Genomic DNA, 24,266 nt, shown 5'->3' on the forward strand with positions numbered 1-24,266 from the left:
CTACAGTTCCACAGAACCTGACAAAATCAATTTTTTTCCAGGGTATGTTCTATTACTGACCCATTCTAATTAGATTTTTTGGGAGTCGTGTTAAGAAAAATCCAGGCATGAGGTTTCTTTCTTGTGAAATAGATGAACAGCAGCACGGAAGAGAATCTGTGAAGGAAAAACCCTGCTCGGATTTCATTAAAATCTATCTGTCTAAAAAAAAAAAAAGTTCAGACAAGGCATCGATACAGAACATATCTCACTGCATGCAGCCCACCGTGGAACAGTTCCCATTGCTAGGTAATTACTTTGGTGCCAGAAACTAGAATGCCATCAGGATAATCAAGTAAATGTCAGAGAACATTATAGCCTTGTTTCTGTTGCAAAATTGGCCTTATTCCGACCTGTTCCTTTAGAAATGAGTTCCTTCATAAACGACAGAATGCTCATCGCAGAAAAATTGAAACTTAAAACTACAATAGAAGCTGGTGTTAACATCAGTGCCACTGAGTTCTAGTTACTATATCAAGCCAGCATGTTATTTTTTAATTTTTTTAATGGTTTATAAAGTGCAAACTATCACTCCAAGGGAGCATCTTGGAGTTATGCCAGACAGTCAAAGAGGGAAATTATGACTGGACCAAAGAAATAGCAAAACAGGTGGGTTTTAGGCCTTTTTTAAAGAGACGATGACTTAGTATTTGTTGATGAGACGGAAGGAGCTGATTTCAGATGCAAGGACTGAGGTGCCTGATAGATCAGCCTCTGGAAGGGGAGGGCTTTACTGGGGATTTTGAGAAGTTCTGCGACCGAGTTATGAAGCCTGCCCACATTGTGCTCTAATGCTTCCATAGTCCGTACTACCCCGGAAGCGCTTGCCTACATGGAGCATACAGAGGGAGAAACTGTATGACCCTTCCAGAACCTGGGTATGTAATACTGCTGCCTAAGATCGATACCTCGTCAGGATACATTGAAAACATGTTTAGTCAACAATACTACCAATATAAAGGGCATGACGTGTCATTCAGTCAAAACTATTATTTCAGTTACTACCGCACACAAATCTTCCCAGTCATCCAACCAAGCATTTGGCATAAATACATTTATACAGCATAGACATGACATGTTTTGCAATACATTCTGGACCAGTCATCCAACCAAGCATTTGGCATAAATACATTTATACAGCATAGACATGACATGTTTTGCAATACATTCTGGAAACATTTAATGGATCAATCAAATAATTTATCTAGTGGATAAAAAAAGGCAAATGCACTTTATCCTTGTTGCTCAGTTACTTAAAACCAAAGTGTTCACTTATTCTATTTCGTTGTGTGATCCAACCAAATGTTGGCACGTCAACCAAGCCTTAAAGTATATGAGCCCCCAAAAATGGTCCTGATTTCCTCAAGATGTATATCCTTTGTGTTCTTTTCCTATAATCAAGTGTCGATGCATTTCGGTCTATGAGTAAAGGCCTCTTCAGGACAACACCAAGGTCAAGTGCCAATACATACTCTATAATAAACAATAAAAACACAACTATTATCTTAAAAATACATTATTTACTAAATTATTTACAAAACATGAGAACACATGTGATGTACTCTGCTATAAAAGTCATTATTTCAAAACCTACAATATGTGCATATCGCCTTCTCTCCACCACAAGTGTGGCAGTCTCCTATTGTGAAAGTGCTAAGACATAAGTAAAAACAAGCATTTGCAATGCAATAGAGTCTTGCATTTCTCCGAGTTAGAGCTATTAGCAGTTGTAAACTCCAAACCGGATTCTTCTTGCCACGTTAAATAGAAAAAAACAGCGCCATCGCACTGCTACAGTTCACTTGCAGTGAAACCTATCTGCAAACGTGCTATTATCTACGTAACCGGCAAAAGTGCAATTAACTATGTAACAGGGTTGATGTTATGCAAAGCGGTCGACTTCTCCCAAGCGAGATCGCACTGCGAAAAAAAGATAAAAAGTAGTCCACAAACCTGATGAGAAACAGCGAGCCTTGCATGTTTTCAGTACTTGGTTGCTGCGCTCGAGGAGGGCTAACCACCGGAAAAGGCATGACGTGTGCGTGCCTTCCACTAATAAAAGCAAGCAGATTTTGAAAGGCAAGCCCACAAACCAATGAAAGACACTGACGTGACATGGACGGGGCTCCGAGCCCTTTTCTAATTACTATAGCGTCTCACAAGTGAAACTCATGCGCAAGCGCATGCAACGCAGACTCAACCCTAAAAAAACTGCACACGAAGCACAAGAAAATGGACAAGTCTCCTTGAAGTAAAACTGCTTGACGATCTCACCTAAGCACTCCATGTGTAGTTTCTACAGGTTGATCAAAAGTACTACCTAAATATCTCATAGGAAACATGCATAAGCGATGGTGATGACAGGGAGAACCTGCTCCTACATGCAACAATCTCACCAGACACCATAGTGTGGTTTCTACATGGTGACCAAAAGTGCTTGCTAAATGTCTCTAAGAAAACCTCTGACAACAAAGAAGGTCCTATAGCATGCATATGCGTTGGGGGAGACAAGGAGAATGCACACCTTCTTATTCCCTGATACCTGTGTCAGGGGAAGAGTCCCTGCCAGTGCCGGACAGGCTGGCGTGTCTCTGCTGGATGAAGACAAAAGCGTGTCCTTAGTAGGTCCCAAAGAAACATCCTGAACCTGCAGGGAAGAAACCCATCTAATCACCTATCGTCACTGCTCACGGGGGTATCTCATAAGAGCAGGCTGCTTACAAGCTCAAAGATGCCATGTAATGTATCAGCCATGCCGAACGTTGTGGCTTACACTGCTGCATTTTCAAATGTAGAAAGTGGAGTGCAACTTAATGATTGAGATGTGCGGAGGTATCATCTAAGGAGGCCCAGAGAATTTGAATGTCCTTGGAGGAGCTTAAATTTGACTTCACGCCTACACTCACAAGTATGCAATATGCATGTGCACTTAACACTATGTACTCTGTGTGAGCTAACGTTATTAATTTGAAGTGTTCCACTTGAATGCAATACTGGAGTGCATTCACTATAGAACTAGAGAATCATATACTCTTGGTGGCTTAACCTTATTAAATGAAAAGTAGGTGTTTGAATTGATTTAGGAACCATCCTCATTATATAGAAATCAGAAACAAGGATTCATGTAAACGTGTGCATTCATGTTTTCACATTGCGTTTAAACGTAATTTTCAGTTACATTTACACTCACATATTCAAAAGCTGCATTGCTTTTATCTAAACTCTAGTATGGTTCTAATTTGAATGTATGTACTGACATTCTTATTTTTTGGTAGTTATATGTGCTCAGTTGACACATATTTTAAACATACTCTACTGCATTATGGCCCTCATTACAACCCTGGCGGTCAAAGCCCGCCAGGGCTGTTTCGTGGGAAGCACCGCCAACAGAATTACGACCGTGGCTGAAGCGCCGCGGTCACACCGCCGGGACCGGCGGTTTCCTGCCACTTTGGTCCTGGCGGTTTCCTGACACTTTGGTCCCGGCGGTTTCCCGCCACTTTGGTCCCGGCGGTTTCCCACCACTTTGGTCCCGGCATTTGTAATCCCCCAGGGCAGCGCTGCTTGCAGCGCTGCCCAGGGGATTACGAGTCCCACTCCCGCCAGCCTTTTCATGGCGGTATGAACCGCCATGAAAAGGCTGGCGGAAATGGGAGTCACGGGCCCCTTTCATTCATTCATTCATCCATCCTTTGACTCATCTGTTCACTTTCACCTTTCTACCATTCTTTCTATCTAGCCTTTTAGCATTCCGTCCATTCAATGACCAATTTGTTCACACATTGATCCATCAATCCTTTCATTCTTCCATCCCTTTATGCCTACAAACTTTTGTCCACCCTTTCATCCACCCCTTCATTCACCTTTCCTTTTCCAACCTTTCACAAATTGATTCCTTTTACCCCCATCCAACCTTTCATCTTTTCACTCTTTCTTTCTTTTAAGTCTTCCTTCCTTTCACTTTTCTTTTGCAGGTTCTAAAATATATTTTTTCTCATCTCATATATTTATTTTCTATCTTATTTTTCTTCCCTCACTCACTCTATTTGGTGCTCTAACTTTTCTTTAAAAATATCTTCATAATTTACTTTCCTCTCTCTCCTTCTTTGAACTTTGTTCACTTTGCAGCTCGTCCCTCACCTCTTATCCATGCGCTGCTCTTCCTTCAGACCGTTTTATGAGCCTTTGCCTGCAGGCGCGCAGAGAGAATAGGTAAAATGTAAAAATAATCAGTTGTCAGAGGTACCCAGACTACAAGATCATGGGTGTAGTGGATACACCCACTTAAGCTGCTAAAGTGGTGGGTTCCCACGCAACTTTTACACCGTCTTAGCCATAGAGAACCTCGCAGAACTAACCTCTGGCATTGCATTGTTGGTGGGGAGGGGGCCTGGCGGAGTTCTTCTGCATTGTTTGGGTTTCTTTTTCATATCTGCACTGTTTTTACTTTACTGAACAAATGGACTTAGGTGCTAGAGCGTTTACTGACTTCAGACCAGTCTCTTTAGGTGGGGGGCCCGGTTACACTGCCAAGGGTTTGGGGGAGTTATGAGGGAGTTCTGTTTTTATATTTGGATTGTAGGGGGGGGGGGTCTAAGCTCTTCTCCTCTGTGTAATGGTCCTGTATGCTACTCAACACTGTCTCACAATGAGGTGGGGGTCGCTGGGTTGCACCACCTATTACGAGGTTTGTGTTCCGCTTTGGATGTATGGCTGCTACAGTAACCAAACTTCTTACTTGGAATGTTAGGGCTATTGCCCAGTTTGAAAAACGTAGTGGGTGTTTGCCTATCTAAAGTGCTATAAAGTTTCCATTATGTTTCTTCGGGAAACTCATGTCTGGGGATCTGGGGAAAGTGTATCCCCTTCTTTTTTTTTGTATTACTTTTTATTAACAGTTTTTTGCATTTACATATCATCAACTCAGTTTATAACGTTTGTATTCTCATGGTACTGCGTGATCAACCTTTGCAAATATTTTCCATTACCATTCGTGCATATAAAACTGGTTACTTTGCATAACTCTCCTGATTTGACACAAATGGCTAAGCGATGTGTATGTAATAAACAAAGTCAACACAGATATTCCATAAGCAGAGTTCTCCATTAGAAATGCAACTGTGAGTATCCGAATTGCAAAATAACATATTGCTAACTTTAACCAAACTGTGTTTGTGATAGTGCTGGGAGCGGTTAAATCCCATAGTGGATAAAAGATCCCACGGATTCCCGTTGTGGGGGTAGCTAAAACAAGTGCATTGTCATGAGTACAATCATTTATATGGGCCCGTACCAATGCAGCCCATATACAGTCCCACTCTATCATCCCTCTCTATATGCTATGACGTTAAATATTCCTACTTGATCACATCTATCGCCCTTCCATTTCTAAACCAGTCGCCTCAGCCTCCTCTCGCTTCCCTACACAGAAATCGTAAATCTTCTCTAGGACTGTTAAAGGACACTCCCTCCATCCGTTCCGTGGGCAAGGACCTCCAGGTCCCCACCAACCTCCCAGGTCCGTTCCTCCCATCTGGTCAGCAACTCGTCCCATGTTGGTGCTATGGGCTTTTTGCGTAACCTCCTAGTTTCCTCATGTTGTAATACCTGTAATTCAGCTTTGGCCCATTTCGTCACTTCATGTCTCCAGTTTTCTAGGGGGGGATTTCTAGTGGATTTCCAATTCAAAGTAATGCATTTTTTAAAGAATGCCAACGCCAGGTCGAGAAAACGAGCACGAGCTGACTTAGAAGGCAACTCAGGGTGCATCCCTAGAAGACAGACGGACGGGACCAGACTCAATTCACTCTCTAAGGTTCTATTAAGGTCGTTTAAGACTGCTTTCTAACAATTATATATAGCAGTACAGTTCCACACCATGTGGTCAAGGTTGGCGTCCTGTTCCCCACATCTAGGGCAATTTCTAGGAATACCCCCATATATGCGGTTTAGTCTATGGGGGTAAGGTATGTCCTATGTATGTAATTGTATTGTAGGTACCTAAGACGGGAATTGCGTGAAACTGTTAGTGGATGCTTTAGTACAGTTCGCCAATCCCTATCTGTAAGTACTCTGCCCAGGGTTCCCTCCCATTTCTCCTTAAGCAGTTGCAATGGATCCAAAATATCATTAATTTGTGTCCTGTACAGTTTGGCGACCAAATGTGTTTCTCTCCCTGAGATTAACAATAGATGTAAGACCCCATGTGTGTCCAGCTCTGCATTCATTGTGTGCCAGTGCTCCTTCACGTGGTGAATCATGTTTTGATGGAGCAGAAACTGCCCATTCGGCACTTTGTTTTTATCATGGATGTCTGTGAAAGTTCGCATTACTCCATCATGAAAAAGGTCGCCCAAGGATTCCATCCCTACTCTGGACCATATCTTCAGTCCGGCTCTCAGGAATGCCCCATCCGCTGTGCCCTGTGCCAGTACCGCTATTAGCAAAGCTGGAGAGTAGGCAACCGTAGCACCGGTACGCTTCATATATTTTTTCCAGCAATAGAAAGCCACTGTCATTAATACATTTCCTATCCGGCGTATCCCGGAACATCCGAGCATTTGTGCCAATATCCGGTCCTGTCCCTGTTCACCACTTAAGGTCATTCTATCTATTCGACCCTCTCCCACACACCACTTAGCTATCCACTGCAGCTGGCACGCCAGATAGTAGAGCTCAAAGTCAGGAACCCCCATACCCCCTGACTCGGTTGGTCTGCACAGGATAGTTAGTGCCGTCCTTCTGCGCCCTACATCCCATATAAGATCCCTAAGCAGGGCGTTCAGTTCCCTAAACCAGGACGAGGGTATAAGTACTGGCAAATTAGTGAAATAATAAAGAAGGCGGGGGAGCATGATCATTTTGGAAAGGGATATTCTGGCCATTATAGAGAGTTTAAGCGATTTCCAAAACCCCACTGATGCTCGAAGTGCTCGAAACGCTTTACCTATATTACCCTCACGGAGGTCCTTTAGGTCATGAAATACCTGTATACCAAGGTACTTGAATGTGTGCGGCGCCCACACCATATCACTAGGGCATGAAGGGGGACTCCGCCCACCAGCAACCAGTGGAAAAACACACGTCTTGCCCCTGTTCAGTCGCAGGCCCGAGTGACATCCAAACTGATCCAATTTATTCAATGCCCATAACAATCCGGTGTCTCCGTTCCTGAAGGAAATCAGGATATCGTCAGCATAGAGCGAGATATTATGTTCAGTGCCGCCCCACTTCAATCCCGAGCCCTCTCCTTCACTTCTAAATTGGGTAGCCAATGGTTCAATTGCAAGAGCGAATAGCAATGGAGACAAGGGGCAACCCTGCCTATTTCCCCTATGCACTGGATAAGTCGATGAGATTGTTCTGCCCGTCCTCACCCTCGCCAGCGGTTCAGCGTACAGCAGGTCTACCCATCGCACCCATCCTTCTCCTAGGCCCATCCGATGCATCACTTTCCTAAGGTAATCCCATCTTATTGAGTCAAAGGCTTTTTCAAAATCATCCGGCAATAGCATTGCCTCAGGCGGTTTGTCCGTATTTGACATATGCATAAGCACGAATAGGCGCTTAAGGTTCAGTGAGGTACTTCGTGTTGGAACAAACCCATCCTGGTCTTCATGAACTACTATAGGAACAAAGTGGACTAACCGATTAGCCATAATTTTACTTAATATTTTAAAGTCACTGTTTAACATTGATAATGGGTGGAAGTCAGTGACCAAAGCCTCCTCAGAGTCTGTCTTGGGCAGGGGGACCACCAAAGCTTCCCTCAGGGAATCCTGGAGGACACCCCGCTGAAGAGCCTCTGCATACATTTCAACTAGTTGAGGAGCTAGTAAGGACGAACATTTCTTATAGAAATCCATAGGGAGGCCATCCGTGCCCGGAGTTTTCCCGGGTGTCAATTGCTGAATGACGGTTTGTACCTCCTCAGGTGTCACTGGTCCTCCCAGCCTGTGGGAATATTTCAAGAGATTCAGTGTCTAATGGTTCTGGATTCCTGTTCAGAAAGGTGTAGTAATCCTTAAAGGCGTTGTTTACATCGTCTGGTTTATATCTATGCTCGCCCTTTATGTCCCGCACTTTAACAATAGGAGCTCCCGCTCCCCGAGGCCTCACTAACCATGCCAGCATCCTACCTGACCTGCCTCACTCTGCATGCTGCATAGCCAAGTAACTTTGCGTACTATGGCATCTCAGCTGTTGCTCTGTCTGAGAGTATAATTTCCTCGCTTCCTTTAAACTAGTACACTCGGGGGTTAAGACGTCCTCGGTCCTTTCTCCCTCGTGGACAATTTTTTCTAAGCATTTGAGTTCTCGTTCTAGTATTCATTTTATCTCTACAGTCCGACCTATACAGTGTTCTCTAGTTGCCACTTTAAGGGTTTCCCATTCCAAGTGTCCGGCCGGGGTGGATCCCTTATTAATACCAATTTGTTCAGTGAGGAACGAACAAAGTTCCTCCCTGTATACCCGGTCTTTGAGTACCCCTGGTCCCATTCTCCACATCTGTATGGGGGGTCTAGACCCAGCCGCCCTCCAAATGAGTAATAAAGGATTATGGTCGGAAATGGTGCGCCCCAAGTATTCCGTGTGTGACACCCCCTGGGCTATTCCAGCGGAACACATCAACCTGTCTATCCTCGTAGACACGTGGTGGAGGCTCGAGTAATAGGAGTAATCTCTATCGTCCGGATGCTGACTCCGCCATACATCCACCAAGTTCCAATTTAGCATCCATTCTCTCAAACCTCTAGCAGTTTTATGTGTCAGTGCACCTGTCAGTGGTGGGATGGATCGGTCCAGTTCCGTATTCAAGACACAGTTAAAATCCACCCCTACCAAGAGTTCTCCTCTCTGGTGTCTCATAAAGTGTCCCGACAGACGTTGTAAAAAGGGGATCTGATCCTGATTGGGGGCGTATATGCTAGACAGGACTATCGGGACCCCATGTAGTTTACCTTCCACTATCACAAACCGGCCCTCACTATCTATGTCTGTGGATGTGGCCTCAAAGGGAACTCCAGACCTAATCCGTACCAACGCCCCCCGGGCATAAGCGGAATATTTAGTGGCAAACACCTGCCCCCTCCATCTACGTTTCAGCTTGTCGACTTCCCTCGCTGTCAGGTGGGTCTCTTGCAATAGGGCTATATGAATAACCTGTCTTTTAAGTTATGACAACACTTTATAACGTTTAGTAAGGGATCCCATCCCCCTAATATTCCAGGTCAGAAAGTTATAATCCGCCATTCTTTTGCAATTGGAACAAGGGAGGGTGTATCGCTTCCTTCTCCATGTGCACCCCCCCACCCAGCAATATTTCACCCAGGCAAATAATTCCCGAATCCCCGTGCACCATCAAAACACAAACTTGAATATCCCAACTCCCCATCCCCAGGGCACCTCCCAAACTGCAGATTGCCCACAAATAAGTGTAAAAACACACTAAATTCAACTGTTCCATCAGAGTTCTCGCCATTCTATCTAGGTGGCCAAGAAACTGTTAGGGGGGTGGTTCCTCGTCCGTCTGGGCCAGTTATTCATTTAGCTTTCTTCCCCGTGGAGCCAGAGCATCCGCAAATTCAACCCAGCTCGTCGGCCGTCTGAGGGGTCACCTCCGGTGTCATCTCTGACCCTCCCGAGTCCTCCGCTGAAGACCCAGACCCTCGATCTGAGTCCTTCCCGCCGGCCTCCGCCGAGGCCGTTCCATCACGCATTGAGGCCGCCGCCTCCAATGCAACTTTTTTCGCCAGTTCCTTTTGCGCGGGGGTCGGTTCTGCCCAGGGGCGAATTCTGTTCCTCCGTCTTCTCAGGCCTCCGCCGCCCTCGGGTTTAGTTCGGCTCTTCCCCGCCTTGGAGCCCCTCCCCGCTCCTCGAGCCTCCAGCCATTCGCACGCCTCATCCGGTGACTGGAAGTAAGTTTATCTCCTACAATCACGCTTAATTTGGCAGGGAAGAGAAGCGAATACTGGATCCCCTCATAACGTAGGGCTTTCTTCACTGAAAGGAAAGAGGCTCGCTTGTTTTGAACTCCAATAGAAAAGTCTGGATACAGCGTTACCTCTCCATTCATCACCTTGAAGGGGCCGGCCTCCCTGGCTCTTTGAAGTAGTGTGTCTCTGTCCTTATAATGCATCAATTTTGCTACCACTACTCTGGGGGGACTTCCCAGCACAAAAGGTATTGAGGGCACCCGGTGCGCCTGCTCCAACGTGAAAAACCTGGAAAGGCGCTCCGGCGCCACCACCGTGCTCAGCCAATCTTCCAAGTATTCCACCATGTTCTGTCCCTCGACACCCTCAGGAAGGCCAACAATACGCTCAGCGTGGGAGGAGGAAAGGAGGGGGGAAAGGGGAGGCCCCAGTGCTCTAGTGGTCTCTTGTAATTCTGCTTGGGAGAAAAAAACGGCACACCCCTGTTCCTCACGGCCCCTACCCCAGTCTCTCAGCACCCCGCATAGGGTTCGCAGGAAGGCCAGACCCAGGCGGGAATGTTCATTAATGTTCTCACTCCGTTTAGGCAGTTGTTGCATGCACTGATGGTCCGAGTCAAGTCGCCCTCAGGTCCAACCATGCACACCGGACCGTACTGTTGGTGACGGAACTGTCCATTAGTTACTCCTTCCTGAAATGGTGCCCCCAAAGATGCTGCGCTGGGCCCCCCCTCATAGACAGAAGAGGGGACGTTCACTCACCCGGAGTGTGTGCACACGCTCAGTGCCCGCACCAAAAAAAACAATGCAGACAGCCCCAGACGGGTACCACACGGCTCCTCCTTGACGGTGCCGCAGGGCCAGGCATTCACGCTGCCACTGCCCCCGGCCGCACCTCTCCAGCACCGGCAGAAGGGTCTCAGCACGAGACGGGCCGCCCCTGCCCTGAATCGACATCCGGCGTCCCCCGCCGCTCCCTCACCTGGTGTCCCGCTCCCTGCCGGAGCACGCCTCACCTCCTCCGCAGGGCTCCCGGGTAGGCCCCCGCATGCACCGACACCCCCAGAAGCATCGCTCACATGGGGGGGGCCCGCGGGAGGTCCGCTCCGCGCCGGATCAATCCGGGAGTCGAGGATGACAGAAGCCTCCCCCGGGGTCCATATCCCGGGCTCCACTCGGATGGAGCGCCGGAAACAGAGAGCCCCGCCTCCAGGCCAGAACCAGCTCCGCGACACAGGTCCGCTCAGAGTCGTGCACAGGGCACCCCCGGAGCTGCAGTTGCCCCAATATGGGAGCACACCAACACTGGCTACCGGCCCGGGTATTCTCGGCCGCTCCTGCTCCCGGGTACAAGCTGGTTTTGCAGGATTATGTGAAGGCCCGGAGGGAGCCAAATGACTACGCATCCGCCATCTTTAGTAGCCAAGCCACGCCCCCCTATATCCCCTTCTTGCGGAAGAGATGGGGGGGCAGGTAAATGCCACCTCCTGCTCTGGATACACCAGGAAAGTGATGATTTGAGTAGCCCCTGGAGTCCCAATCCAATATAAACACCATAGTGCTGACCCAGAGGGGAGCTATGTCATTTTGTTCGGGACGCTCTATGGCAAGGAGATCTATTTCATTAACATCTATGCTCCAAATATTGACTGCCCAGACTTCTACTCGGGGCTTATGAACGCATCCTCCCCCTATTTGGCTATGGATGTTGTACTGGCTGGGGATTGCAACTGTGTGCTGGCCTGTGCTTTGGATAGGGAGCCTCCAAGGGCACATACTAACCTTTGCCTGACAGGGGCATCCCAAGATAAGTTGCATGGTTTACAGTTATGTGACATATGGAGGGAACGGCATCCCTTGGAATGGACATTGTGTTATCCCCTCACAACTCACACATATAGTCATATTGATTATTGCTTTCTGTGTACTGCAATGAACCCATTTGTCACAGGAGTCTCCTACTTAGCCTGCTATCAGACTACTATCTGTTACTCAAGAGTCTTGGGGAAAACACAGGGTGTGTGGCAATTCCCCTGTGGCGCCTATGGTTGGAGGCATTACATGACCCCCCCCCATTTGCATCAGTGGACAGTGAGTCCTTGATGCAATATTTCACTGATAACTGGTGTTCGGTGAGTGCCCAAGACCTAGATTGGGAAACTATGAAAGTCGTCATGTGCAAGGTGTGTTTTAAAATGGCTTATGGTGTGCGAAACTGATATCAGTAAACATGAAAAAAGACTTAAGGGGTTGGAGTGACTGCTGCCTTCCGAACCACAGCAGTTACCACTATGGCATCCCTCTTACTGTGCACTTACAATGCACATCGACAGAGACTACATATGGAGGGTGATAAAATAGGGGAACTGTTGGCTATGTTGGTGCGTCGGGAGATGCCTAGCTCCCCTGTGATGCCCCTTTTTGATATCTTTGGTACCTTGGTCTTCACGCAGAAGGCTATTAATGATGTCTTCTGTTCTCATAAGCATTACATTTATGAGGAATGGTTATACCCCCCTCCTCACAGGCTACAGGATTTCTTATCGGACCTGCTGCTTCCCAGCCTTGATTCCATGGCCTGAGATCACCTAGACAGCTCACTTTCCAGGGAGGTGCTCTTTTCTGCCATTAGATGCCATAAAACAGCAAAAAGCCCAGGTAGTGATGGTCTAACTTTGTAGTTCTATCAAAAATCTGTGGACCCCCTGGCAGATAAATTATTGGAGGTGTACAATAAAGTGCCGCGGGTCAGGACTTTGCCAGCCAGTATGAGTGAGGCCCTTATAGTAATGGTGCCTAAACCTGGATGGGATCCGCTGTGTACATTGGCGTTTCAACCAATTACTCTTCTAAATGTGGATGTTAAGCTTCTTAGCATCTCCTTGTGGCATGCTTGCTGCAGTATTTGGTGGCTCTTATCCATGAGGACCAGTCTGGCTCTATCCCCAAATGACATACTCTGCATAATCTGCGACGATTACCTCATATCTACCATGCCGCACTCTTGCAGGAGGATGCTTATGCTTTGGCTCTGTCAGACACTGAGCAGGCCTTTGATTCCCTTAATTGGTCCTATCCTTGGCAGGCCATGAGTAAAATGGGTCTTAGCCCTAACTTTATCTGTTGGATGTGTCTTCTTCAATCCAAACCTACTGCTAGGGTTAGGTTGGGTACTTTGGTTTTGGAGTTGTTCCAGCTGAGTAAGGGCACCAGGCAGAGATGTCCTCTGTCGCCCCTCCTGTTTACCCTCCATGTGGAGCCTCCTGGCAACACTTTGGAGAGCAATGGGTCCATAGGGGGATTATTTTGGGTGCAGTCATGCACGTTGTTTCTGTGTTCACAGACAATACCTTCATCTATCTGCGATAGCCAGCTTATTGAGCACCAATTCTCTGAAGTATCATGACTGATTTCTTGGAATTGTCTGGCCTTCGTATTAATCCAAGGAAATCCAAATCCAAAACAACCTAGGGTGGGCTTTGCTGGACAACTGAGGAAGTTTGTTACCTCAGGGTCCGCCTGACGCACACGGCCCATCCAATCTTGCTAAAATTGTTGGGAGGGTTGGAAGGGTGATGGGGGTCATCAGGCTTCAATGTGATTCAATGCGGTTATGAAGAAGATACCCCTTTCCCTTATGAGTGACATAACCATTGTAAATATTATCATTTTACCACTCTACTTATATATCCTTCAGAACGCTCTTTACACAGTCCCGCAACATTACTTTCGCACATTGGACCATCTAATTGTGGATCTTCTTTGGGGCAATAAAGAACGGTGTGTTAAACTGTCCACCCTGCAGAAGACCTGGAATCGGGGTGGTATGTAGGTGCCTCACTTAGAACTGTACTATATGCAACACACAGTGCACTGGTTAGATGACGAAGATAATTGGGAAAAATGGTTCTTATATGGCACATAGCAGGAACAGCCACTTCCGGTTTCACTCATAAAGGGAGCCTGGGTCCCCTCTATAATCCACCTAATCATTCATCAAGTGGCAGAGGTTTGATAAGGGGTAGTCAGGTGGGTGATTTAATGCGCGCCCTATGCTCCAGATATGCTTCTGTGGGTAGTGCAGCCCTTTCTACAAATTAATAACTCTCTGTTGGTCCGGAGGTGGAAAGATGGTGGGTGCAATACTATGGGAGATTTATATCCTGCTGTAGAATCTTTTTCCCTGGGCTTTGGACAATACCTTCATTACATGAAAATCTCAGCTACAGCCTGCATGGTATGGCTGACTTTTCCCACAGAGCTGCCCAAGTCTAGCACCTTGACAATCCTCTTAACTATGGATCAGGGTTGCAGGCTGATTTCTCCCATCTATACAGTGTTGCGTGAGGACTTGCCATCATAGCCCCTTAGAGCTCAGAGTAAGTGGAATGACATCCTAGAAAGTCCTCTTACTGCCAAGGAATAGGTGAAGGTCCATGAGGGGGTCTGTACAGTTAGCTTGAATACACACTTTACACTTGTGCAATACAATTTTATACATCAAACTTACCTCACACACATAATTTACACACAGTTTATAATAGTAGACTGGCCACTTGTCCACCAGAGACTTTTTACATGTGGTTTGGTTTTGTCCCTCCCTGTCAATTTATTAGTGTGACATCCCGCAGATGCTAAACAGGGCCTCAGGATGAGCAGTACTACTTGAGGCTAAACAAGTGCTGCTGGGGCACATCCCCTCCCCTGCCAGGAAGAAACTAAGCTGTAGGTTCCTTTTTCTAGGTCTGGTATTAGCGAAACGTCATATCGCTATAGGGTGGCCTAGTCTGGCGCCTCCCACACTTGCAGGCTGGTTAAGGGATATATTTGAGTGGGTGGTCGCAGAGGAGATCCACAGGAAACATATACGCATGGATGAGAATTTTGATGATGATTTAAGGGCTTGGTCCGCTATCATACATGATCTCCGGGAACAGGAGGAGGTGGCTGCCTCGAGGAGCTCTATTGTACATCATACTGGCTAGCTCTGGATTTTGATGGCTGGGAATTTGGTGACTCCTACATCTGGGGGAGGGCTTTTTGGGCTGACGTACACAACTTAACAGGAATTCCTCCTTTATTTTTTCATTCCTCATGCTGTTAGTTGGGTCCATGCATACAGGAACAAGGGTGTTGTGGGTGGGGTCTATGTTGTTTGTTTACCAGACTAATATATAGACAGTTGATCCCCCGTTCCCCTACAAGGTGTGTTTTCTTCTTAGGTATATTGTGTTATTGTGGCAGTGGAATAGCGATATGGATGAAAGAGACACTCAGGTTGATGATTTTATGCACGAGGTTGTATTTATAGTGTACAGGTGCCTTCATACAGTCTCTCTCTTTCTTTAGGTGTTGCTTATCTCCTTTGTTTTCTTCTCTTCTAGGGTCCCTGGTGGTTGATGATATGACTCTCGGCGGTGAGGTTGTCAGGTGGACCGGTAAAAGAATAAACAGTAGGTAAGTCGTATGTTTGTGGGACCTGTTGGATGGTGTTGGTAGGGGAGACAGTGTAGAGCGAGAGAGAGAGGGAGAGAGAGAGAGGCAGTGTGAACGGTGATGGTCTGAAGTAGTGTTTCAGAACTGAGGGAAAAAAGAAAGGATTGAAAGAGTGGATAGGGTCCTGTCTCCGTTTTCACCCTGGTGCACCCCAAACTTTCCTCCTTTCATCAATATTAATTGCCTCTGTGTTTGTGACCAGTGCTCCCCCCTTTTTGGCGTCCAGCTCCTCCTCAAGTATCCCTTCCCGACCTCCCTCTGCTCCCTCTCTCCACCCTCCTACCTTCCCACTATAGCGTTTAGTTTTGTTTTTAGGCAGGACCGTACCTGTTGAAGCCACGCCCCTCCAGGGACGTGGCGGAGTTGTTGCTCCTCGGAGTCTCCTTCTCCTTCCCGTATCTCGTCTTGGGAGTCCATGGGTCTTGGGTTGATGGTCTCCTCCTCGCCTCTGGGCAGAACGCTTTCCGCCGCATCTTCCATCGTGCTCCCGACGTCTTGGGTTGAGCTCTCCTTCTCCTCTCCGGCGTCCGTCTCCTCTTCCTCCACAACAACACGCCCCATGCGTTGTCCTACAACACTTTTTCTGTTCTTGGAAACCCGGATATCTGGGTTTCCAACCGGCGTTAGTCCTTTTTCAATGGGACCCCCGGGGCACTCTGCGTACAGGCGATTTCCCTCATATGTAGCCAGGGTTTCCGACACCCGGCTACAGTTATGTTTATCATTTAGCATTTTTGGTAGAGTCCTTTCTCCACTTATGGGATACATGGTTGATGCCTGAATAACAGGGTCATTAATATGATTCTAGTGATTCTAACCAATGCCCAAGATGGACTATTTCTATGTGACATGATGTATTGTATTTACCTTTGCTTAGGAGGATTGTGGCATGGGACAGTTGATAACTCAGGGATGATTTGCCTCTTTTATGCTTCATTGCTCTGATTGTATCCGTCTCTGTAAACTCAATAAAACTTGTATTAACCTGTTCTGTGCCTTGGACGAGGTGACCTCGTCCAAGGCTACAGTTCCCCTGTGCCTTGGACGAGGTCACCTCGTCCAAGGCACAGGGGAACTTGGGGGAGCGCTAGCCGTCCCCCCGTGTACCCCCGTCCCCCCCAAGGCGGGGATGGAAGGGGAAGATCACCCCTTTCCAGGCCCGAACCCCCCCTAACCCCCCCTGTGACGTCAGCGCGAGAGCGCGTGCTGATTTGTCACAGGGGCCTCCCCCATTGCGCTGGAAGCTCTGCTTCCAGCGCGATTGAAAGAGAAATGCAAAAGCATTTCTCTTTCAATCACTGGGGGAGGCCCGGAGGGGCTTCAAAGGGAAGGAAATGTATTTCCTTCCCTTTGAAGTCTCTCCCAGGGTTTCAAAAGCCGGATTGCTTGCAATCCGGCTTTAGAAACCCCACTAGACACCAGGGATTTTTTTTTTTTGGGTGAAATTCACATAAGGGAGCGACCCCTTGGGCAAGGGTCGCTCCCAGGGGGGGCATTTTTTCGGGAAGGCCTTTTCTGCCCCCCCTGGGGGCAGAAACCTCTAGGCACCAGGGACCATTTTTAAAAAAAAAAATTTTTTAATGTTTTATTTTATTTTTTTAGGTGGGGAGCGACCCCTTAGGCAAGGGTCGCTCCCCTTGGGGGAAATTTATATTTAGGCCATTTCTGTCCCCCTTGGGGGCAGATTGGCCTATTTTGATGAGGCCAATCTGCCCCCAAGGGGGGCAGAAACCACTAGACACCAGGGAGTTTTTTCTTTGGGTGAATTTCACGCAAGGGGAGCGACCCCTTAGGCAAGGGTCGCTCCCTGGGGGGGGCAAATGTATTTTAGGCCATTTCTGCCCCCAGGGCAGATCGGCCTATTATTAGGACGATCTGCCCCCCCCATCTGCCCCCAGGGGGGGCAGAAACCTCTAGGCGCCAGGGCAAATTGTTTTTTTGTATTTTTTTTTTTTGTTTGTTTGTTTTTTTAGAGATGGGGAGCGACCCATCCGGCAAGGGTCGCTCCCCTGATGGGCAAATTGTATTTAGACCATTTCTGCCCATTGGCCGATTCTAGGTCAATCTGCCCCCAAGGGGGCAGAAACCACTAGGCACCGGGGATTTGTTTTTTGGCGCCAATGTCACGCAGGGGGAGCGACCACGTAGGCAAGGGTCGCTCCCGGGGGGGTGGGGGTTGGGGGGGCAAATTTATTTTAGGCCATTTCTGCCCCCCCTGGGGGCAGATCAGCCTATTATTAGGACGATCTGCTCCCAGGGGGGGCAGAAACCTCTAGGTGCCAGGGCAATTTCTTTTTGTGTGTTTTTTTTTTTTTTTTGTTTGTTTGTTTTTTTAGAGATGGGTAGTGACCCATCAGGCAAGGGTCGCTGCCCTGGGGGGCAAATTGTATTTAGACCATTTCTGCCCCCCTTGGGGGCAGATTGGGCGATTTTAGGTCAATCTGCCCCCAAGGGGGCAGAAACCACTAGGCACCGGGGATTAGTTTTTTGGCGCCAATGTCACGCAGGGGGAGCGACCCCGTAGGCAAGGGTCGCTCCCGGAGGGGGGGGGAGGGTTGGGGGGGGAATTTATTTTAGGCCATTTCTGCCCCCAGGGGGGGGGCAGAAACCTCTAGGCGCCAGGGCAAATTATATATATATATTTTTTTTTTGTTTGTTTGTTTTTTTAGAGATGGGGAGCGACCCACCAGGCAAGGGTCGCTCCCCTTGGGGGCAGATTGGCCGATTTTAGGTCAATCTGCCCCCAAGGGGGCAGAAACCACTAGGCTCCGGGGATTTGTTTTTTGGCACCAATGTCATGCAGGGGGAGTGACCCCGTAGGCAAGGGTCGCTCCGGGGGGGGTGGGGGTTGGGGGGGCAAATTTATTTTAGGCCATTTCTGCCCCCCCTGGGGGCAGATCGGCCTATTATTATGCCGATCTGCCCCCAGGGGGGGCAGAAACCTCTAGGCGCCAGGGCAATTTTTTTTTTATTTTTTTTTTAGAGATGGGGAGCGACCCATCAGGCAAGGGTCGCTCCCCTGGGGGCAAATTGTATTTAGACCATTTCTGCCCCCCTTGGGGGCATATTGGGCGATTTTAGGTCAATCTGCCCCCAAGGGGGCAGAAACCACTAGGCACCGGGGATTTGTTTTTTGGCGCCAATGTCACGCAAGGGGAGCAACTCCGTAGGCAAGGGTCGCTCCCGGAGGGGAGGGATGGGTGGGGGGGGGCAAATTTATTTTAGGCCATTTCTGCCCCCCCTGGGGGCAGAAACCTCTAGGCGCCAGGGCACATTTTTTTGTTTGTGTTTTTTTTTTGTTTGTTTGTTTTTTTAGAGATGAGGAGCGACCCATCAGGCAAGGGTCGCTCTCCTGGGGGGCAAATTGTATTTAGACCATTTCTGCCCCCCTTGGGGGCAGATTGGTCGATTTTAGGTCAATCTGCCCCCAATGGGGCAGAAACCACTAGGTACCGGGGATTTGTTTTTTGGCGCCAATTTCATGCAAGGGGAGCGACCCCGTAGGCAAGGGTCACTCCCGGGCACGGGGGGGTTTGGGGGGGGGGGAAATTTATTTTAGGCCATTTCTGCCCCCCCCCCCCCCCCGGGGCCGGCTGAGCTAGAGGCCAAACTCCACAGGTAGGCACTTTGCAAAAAACACCTCTGTTTTCTGTGAAAAAATATGCTGTGTCCACGTTGTGTTTTGGGCCATTTCCTTTCGTGGGCGCTAGGCCTACCCACAGAAGTGAGGTACCATTTTTATCGAGGGACTTAGGGGAACGCTGGGTGGAAGGAAATTTGTGGCTCCTCTCAGATTCCAGAACTTTCTGTCACCGAAATGAGAGGAAAAAGTGTTTATTTGGCCAAATTTTGATGTTTGCAAAGGATTCTGGGTAAAATAACCTGGTCAGAGCCCCGCAAGTCACCCCATCTTGGATTCCCCTGGGTTTCTAGTTTTCAAAAATGCGCTGGTTTGCTAGGTTTCCCTAGGTGCCGGCTGAGCTACAGGCCAAAATCCACAGGTAGGCACTGTTTTCTATGAAAAAATTGGATGTGTCCACGTTGCGCTTTGGGGCGTTTCCTGTCGCGGGCGCTAGGCCTACCCACACAAGTGAGGTATCATTTTTATCGGGAGACTTGGGGGAACGCTGGGTGGAAGGAAATTTGTGGCTCCTCTCAGATTCCAGAACTTTCTGCCACAGAAATGTGAGGAACATGTGTTTTGTTAGCCAAATTTGGAGGTTTGCAAAGGATTCTGGGTAACAGAACCTGGTCCGAGCCCCACAAGTCACCCCATCTTGGATTCCCCTAGGTCTCTAGTTTTCAGAAATGCACAGGTTTGGTAGGTTTCCCTAGGTGCCGGCTGAGCTAGAGGCCAAAATCTACAGGTAGGCACTTCGCAAAAATCACCTCTGTTTTCTTTAAAAAATTGGATGTGTCCATGTTGCGCTTTGGGGCGTTTCCTGTCGTGGGCGCTAGGCCTACCCACACAAGTGAGGTATCATTTTTATCAGGAGACTTGGGGGAACGCTGGGTGGAAGGAAATTTGTGGCTCCTCTCAGATTCCAGAACTTTCTGCCACAGAAATGTGAGGAACATGTGTTTTTTTATCCAAATTTTGAGGTTTGCAAAGGATTCTGGGTAACAGAACCTGGTCCGGGCCCCACAAGTCACCCCATCTTGGATTCCCCTAGGTCTCTAGTTTTCAGAAATGCACAGGTTTGGTAGTTTTCCCTAGGTGCCGGCTGAGCTAGAGGCCAAAATCTACAGGTAGGCACTTCGCAAAAAACACCTCTGTTTTCTTTAAAAAAATTGGATGTGTCCACGTTGCGCTTTGGGGCGTTTCCTGTTGCGGGCGCTAGGCCTACCCACACAAGTGAGGTATCATTTTTATCGGGAGACTTGGGGGAACCCTAGGTGGAAGGAAATTTGTGGCTCCTCTCAGATTCCAGAACTTTCTGCCACTGAAATGTGAGGAACATGTGTTTTTTTAGCCAAATTTTGAGGTTTGCAAAGGATTCTGGGTAACAGAACCTGATCGGAGCCCCACAAGTCACCCCATCTTGGATTCCCCTAGGTCTCTAGTTTTCAGAAATGCACAGGTTTGGTAGGTTTCCTTCGGTGCCGGCTGAGCTAGAGGCCAAAATCTACAGGTAGGCACTTCGCAAAAAACACCTCTGTTTTCTTTCAAAAAATTGGATGTGTCCACGTTGCGCTTTGGGGCGTTTCCTGTCGTGGGCGCTAGGCCTACCTACACAAGTGAGGTATAATTCTTATCGGGAGACTTGGGGGAACGCTGGGTGGAGGAAATTTGTGGCTCCTCTCAGATTCCAGAACTTTCTGCCACAGAAAAGTGAGGAACATGTGTTTTTTTAGCCAAATTTTGAGGTTTGCAAAGGATTCTGGGTAACAGAACCTGGTCCGAGCCCCACAAGTCACCCCATCTTGGATTCCCCTAGGTCTCTAGTTTTCAGAAATGCACAGGTTTGGTAGGTTTCCCTAGGTGCCGGCTGAGCTAGAGGCCAAAATCTACTGGTAGGCACTTCGCAAAAAACACCTCTGTTTTCTTTCAAAAAATTGGATGTGTCCACGTTGCGCTTTGGGGCGTTTCCTGTCCCGGGCGCTAGGCCTACCCACACAAGTGAGGTATCATTTTTATCGGGAGACTTGGAGGAACGATGGGTGGAAGGAAATTTGTGGCTCCTCTCAGATTCCAGAACTTCCTGCCACAGAAATGGGAGGAACATAGGTTTTTTTAGCCAAATTCTGAGGTTTGCAAAGGATTCTGGGTAACAGAACCTGGTCAGAGCCCCACAAGTCACCCCATCTTGGATTCCCCTAGGTCTCTAGTTGTCAGAAATGCACAGGTTTGGTAAGTTTCCCTAGGTGCCGGCTGAGCTAGAGGCCAAAAGCTACAGGTAGGCACTTCGCAAAAAACACCTCTGTTTTCTTTAAAAAAATTAGATGTGTCCACGTTGCGCTTTGGGGCGTTTCCTGTCGCGGGCGCTAGGCCTACCCACGCAAGTGAGGTATCATTATTATCGGGAGACTTGGGGGAACGCTGGGTGGAAGGAAATTTGTGGCTCCTCTCAGATTCCAGAACTTTCTGCCACAGCAATGTGAGGAACATGTGTTTTTTTAGCCAAATTTTGAAGTTTGCAAAGGATTCTGGGTAACAGAACCTGGTCCGAGCCCCACAAGTCACCCCATTTTGGATTCCCCTAGGTCTCTAGTTTTCAGAAATGCACAGGGTTGGTAGGTTTCCCTAGGTGCCGGCTGAGCTAAAGGCCAAAATCTACAGGTAGGCACTTCGCAAAAATCACCTCTGTTTTCTTTCAAAAAATTGGATGTGTCCACGTTGCGCTTTGGGGCGTTTCCTGTCGCGGGCGCTATGCCTACCCACACAAATGAGGTATCATTTTTATCGGGAGACTTGGGGGAACGCTGGCTGGAAGGAAATTTGTGGCTCCTCTCAGATTCCAGCACTTTCTGCCACAGAAATGTGAGGAACATGTGTATTTTTAGCCAAATTTGGAGGTTTGCAAACGATTCTGGGTAACAGAACCTGGTCCGAGCCCCATCATGGATTCCCCTAGGTCTCTAGTTTTCAGAAATGCACAGGTTTGGTAGGTTTCCCTAGGTGCCGGCTAAGCTAGAGGCCAAAATCTACAGGTAGGCACTTTGCAAAAAACACCTCTGTTCTCTTTAAAAAAATTGGATGTGTCCACGTTGCGCTTTGGGGCGTTTCCTGTCCCGGGCGCTAGGCCTACCCACACAAGTGAGGTATCATTTTTATCGGGAGACTTGGGGGAATGCTGGGTGGAAGGAAATTTGTGGCTCCTCTCAGATTCCAGAACTTTCTGCCACAGAAATGTGAGGAACATGTGTTTTTTTAGCCAAATTTTGAGGTTTGCAAAGGATTCTGGGTTACAGAACCTGGTCCGAGCCCCAAAAGTCACCCCATCTTGGATTCCCCTTGGTCTCTAGTTTTCAGAAATGCACAGGTTTGGTAGGTTTCCCTAGGTGCCGGCTGAGCTAGAGGCCAAAATCTACAGGTAGGCACTTCGCAAAAATCACCCCTATTTTCTTTCAAAAAATTGGATGTGTCCACATTGCGCTTTGGGGCGTCTCCTGTCGCGGGCGCTAGGCCTACCCACACAAGTGAGGTATAATTTTTATCGGGAGACTTGGGGGAACATAGATTAGCAAAACAAGAGTTATTGCCCCTTGTCTTTCTCTACATTTTTGCCTTCCAAATATAGAAGAGTGTGTAAAAAAGACATCTATTTGAGAAATGCCCTGTAATTCACATGCTAGTATGGTCACCCCGGAATTCAGAGATGTGCAAATAACCACTGCTCCTCAACACCTTATCTTGTGCCCTTTTTGGAAATACAAAGGTTTTCTTGATAGCAATTTTTTACTCTTTATATTTCAGCAAATGAATTGCTGTATACCCGGTATAGAATGAAAACGCACTGCAGGGTGCAGCTCATTTATTGGCTCTGGGTTCCTCAGGTTCTTGATGAACCTACAAGCCCTATATATCCCCACAACCAGAGGAGTCCAGCAGACGTAACGGTATATTGCTTTCGATAATCTGACATTGCAGGGAAAAGTTACAGAGTAAAACGTAGAGAAGAATTGATGTTTTTTTCACCTCAATTTCAATATTTTTCTTTTTCAGTTGTTATTTTCTGTAGGAAACCCTTGTAGGATCTACACAAATGACCCCTTGCTGAATTCAAAATTTTGTCTACATTTCAGAAATGTTTAGGTGTCTGGGATCCAGCATTGGTTTCATGCCCATTTCTGTCACTGACTGGAAGGAGGCTGAAAGCACAAAAAATTGCAAAAACGGGGTATGTCCCAGTAAAATGCCAAAATTGTGTTGAAAAATTGGGTTTTCTGATTCAAGTCTGCCTGTTCCTGAAATCTGGGAAGCTGCTGAGTTTAGCACCGCAAACCCTTTGTTGATGCCATTTTCAGGGGAAAAACCACAAGCCTTCTTCTGCAGCCACTTTTTCAAATTATTTTGAAAAAAACGAAATTTTCACTGCATTTTGGCTAATTTCTTGGCCTCCTTCCGGGGAACCCACAAAGTCTTGGTACCTCTAGAATCCCTAGGATGTTGGAAAAAAAGACACAAATTTGGCTTGGTTAGCTTATGTGGACAAAAAGTTATGAGGGCCTAAGCGCGAACTGCCCTAAATAGGCAAAAAAAGGCCTGGCACAGGAGGGGGAAAAGGCCTGGCAGCGAAGGGGTTAAAAAAGCTCAGAAAGAAGTCAGGATTTTCTTGGGATTAGTGGACAAGTGTCATCAGTAGATTCCCAACTTTTCCCTAGTGGCCAAGCCTTTACAGCGCAAGGATGTGTCAGATCCAGTACCTTAGGATGACACTTGCATGTATGCCTTCTCAAAGTTGGGAGAAAGTCTCTGTCATGCCCCTGCTCTGGGAGTGCCTGATTACAACAAATGTTTAACTTTGCATTGCAATGAGAGGAAGGGAAGAGCTCTCTCAGTACTAACTCAGATGCATGGGAATGCTTGCAGACCTGTTCCCTATTTATTAGTTACACTTGACCCAGTAGCTGCATCATTGCCCAACTGTCTTAAAGCCATAGCCACCCCAGGTGTCAGCATTGTCTTCCATTGAATGATGTTCTTCTCAACCACTCTCTGGAGTATTGTTGACTCACACCAAACCCCAACATCTCACAAACAGTCGCTTGACATGGTATAAACAGACCATATTTGCCACAACCAATGTTACTTTTAAAAGATGTACAAGGATAAATCCTACAAATTGGCTACCTG

The sequence above is a fragment of the Pleurodeles waltl genome, chromosome 2_2 (assembly GCF_031143425.1).
Source record: "Pleurodeles waltl isolate 20211129_DDA chromosome 2_2, aPleWal1.hap1.20221129, whole genome shotgun sequence".
NCBI lineage: Eukaryota > Metazoa > Chordata > Amphibia > Caudata > Salamandridae > Pleurodeles > Pleurodeles waltl.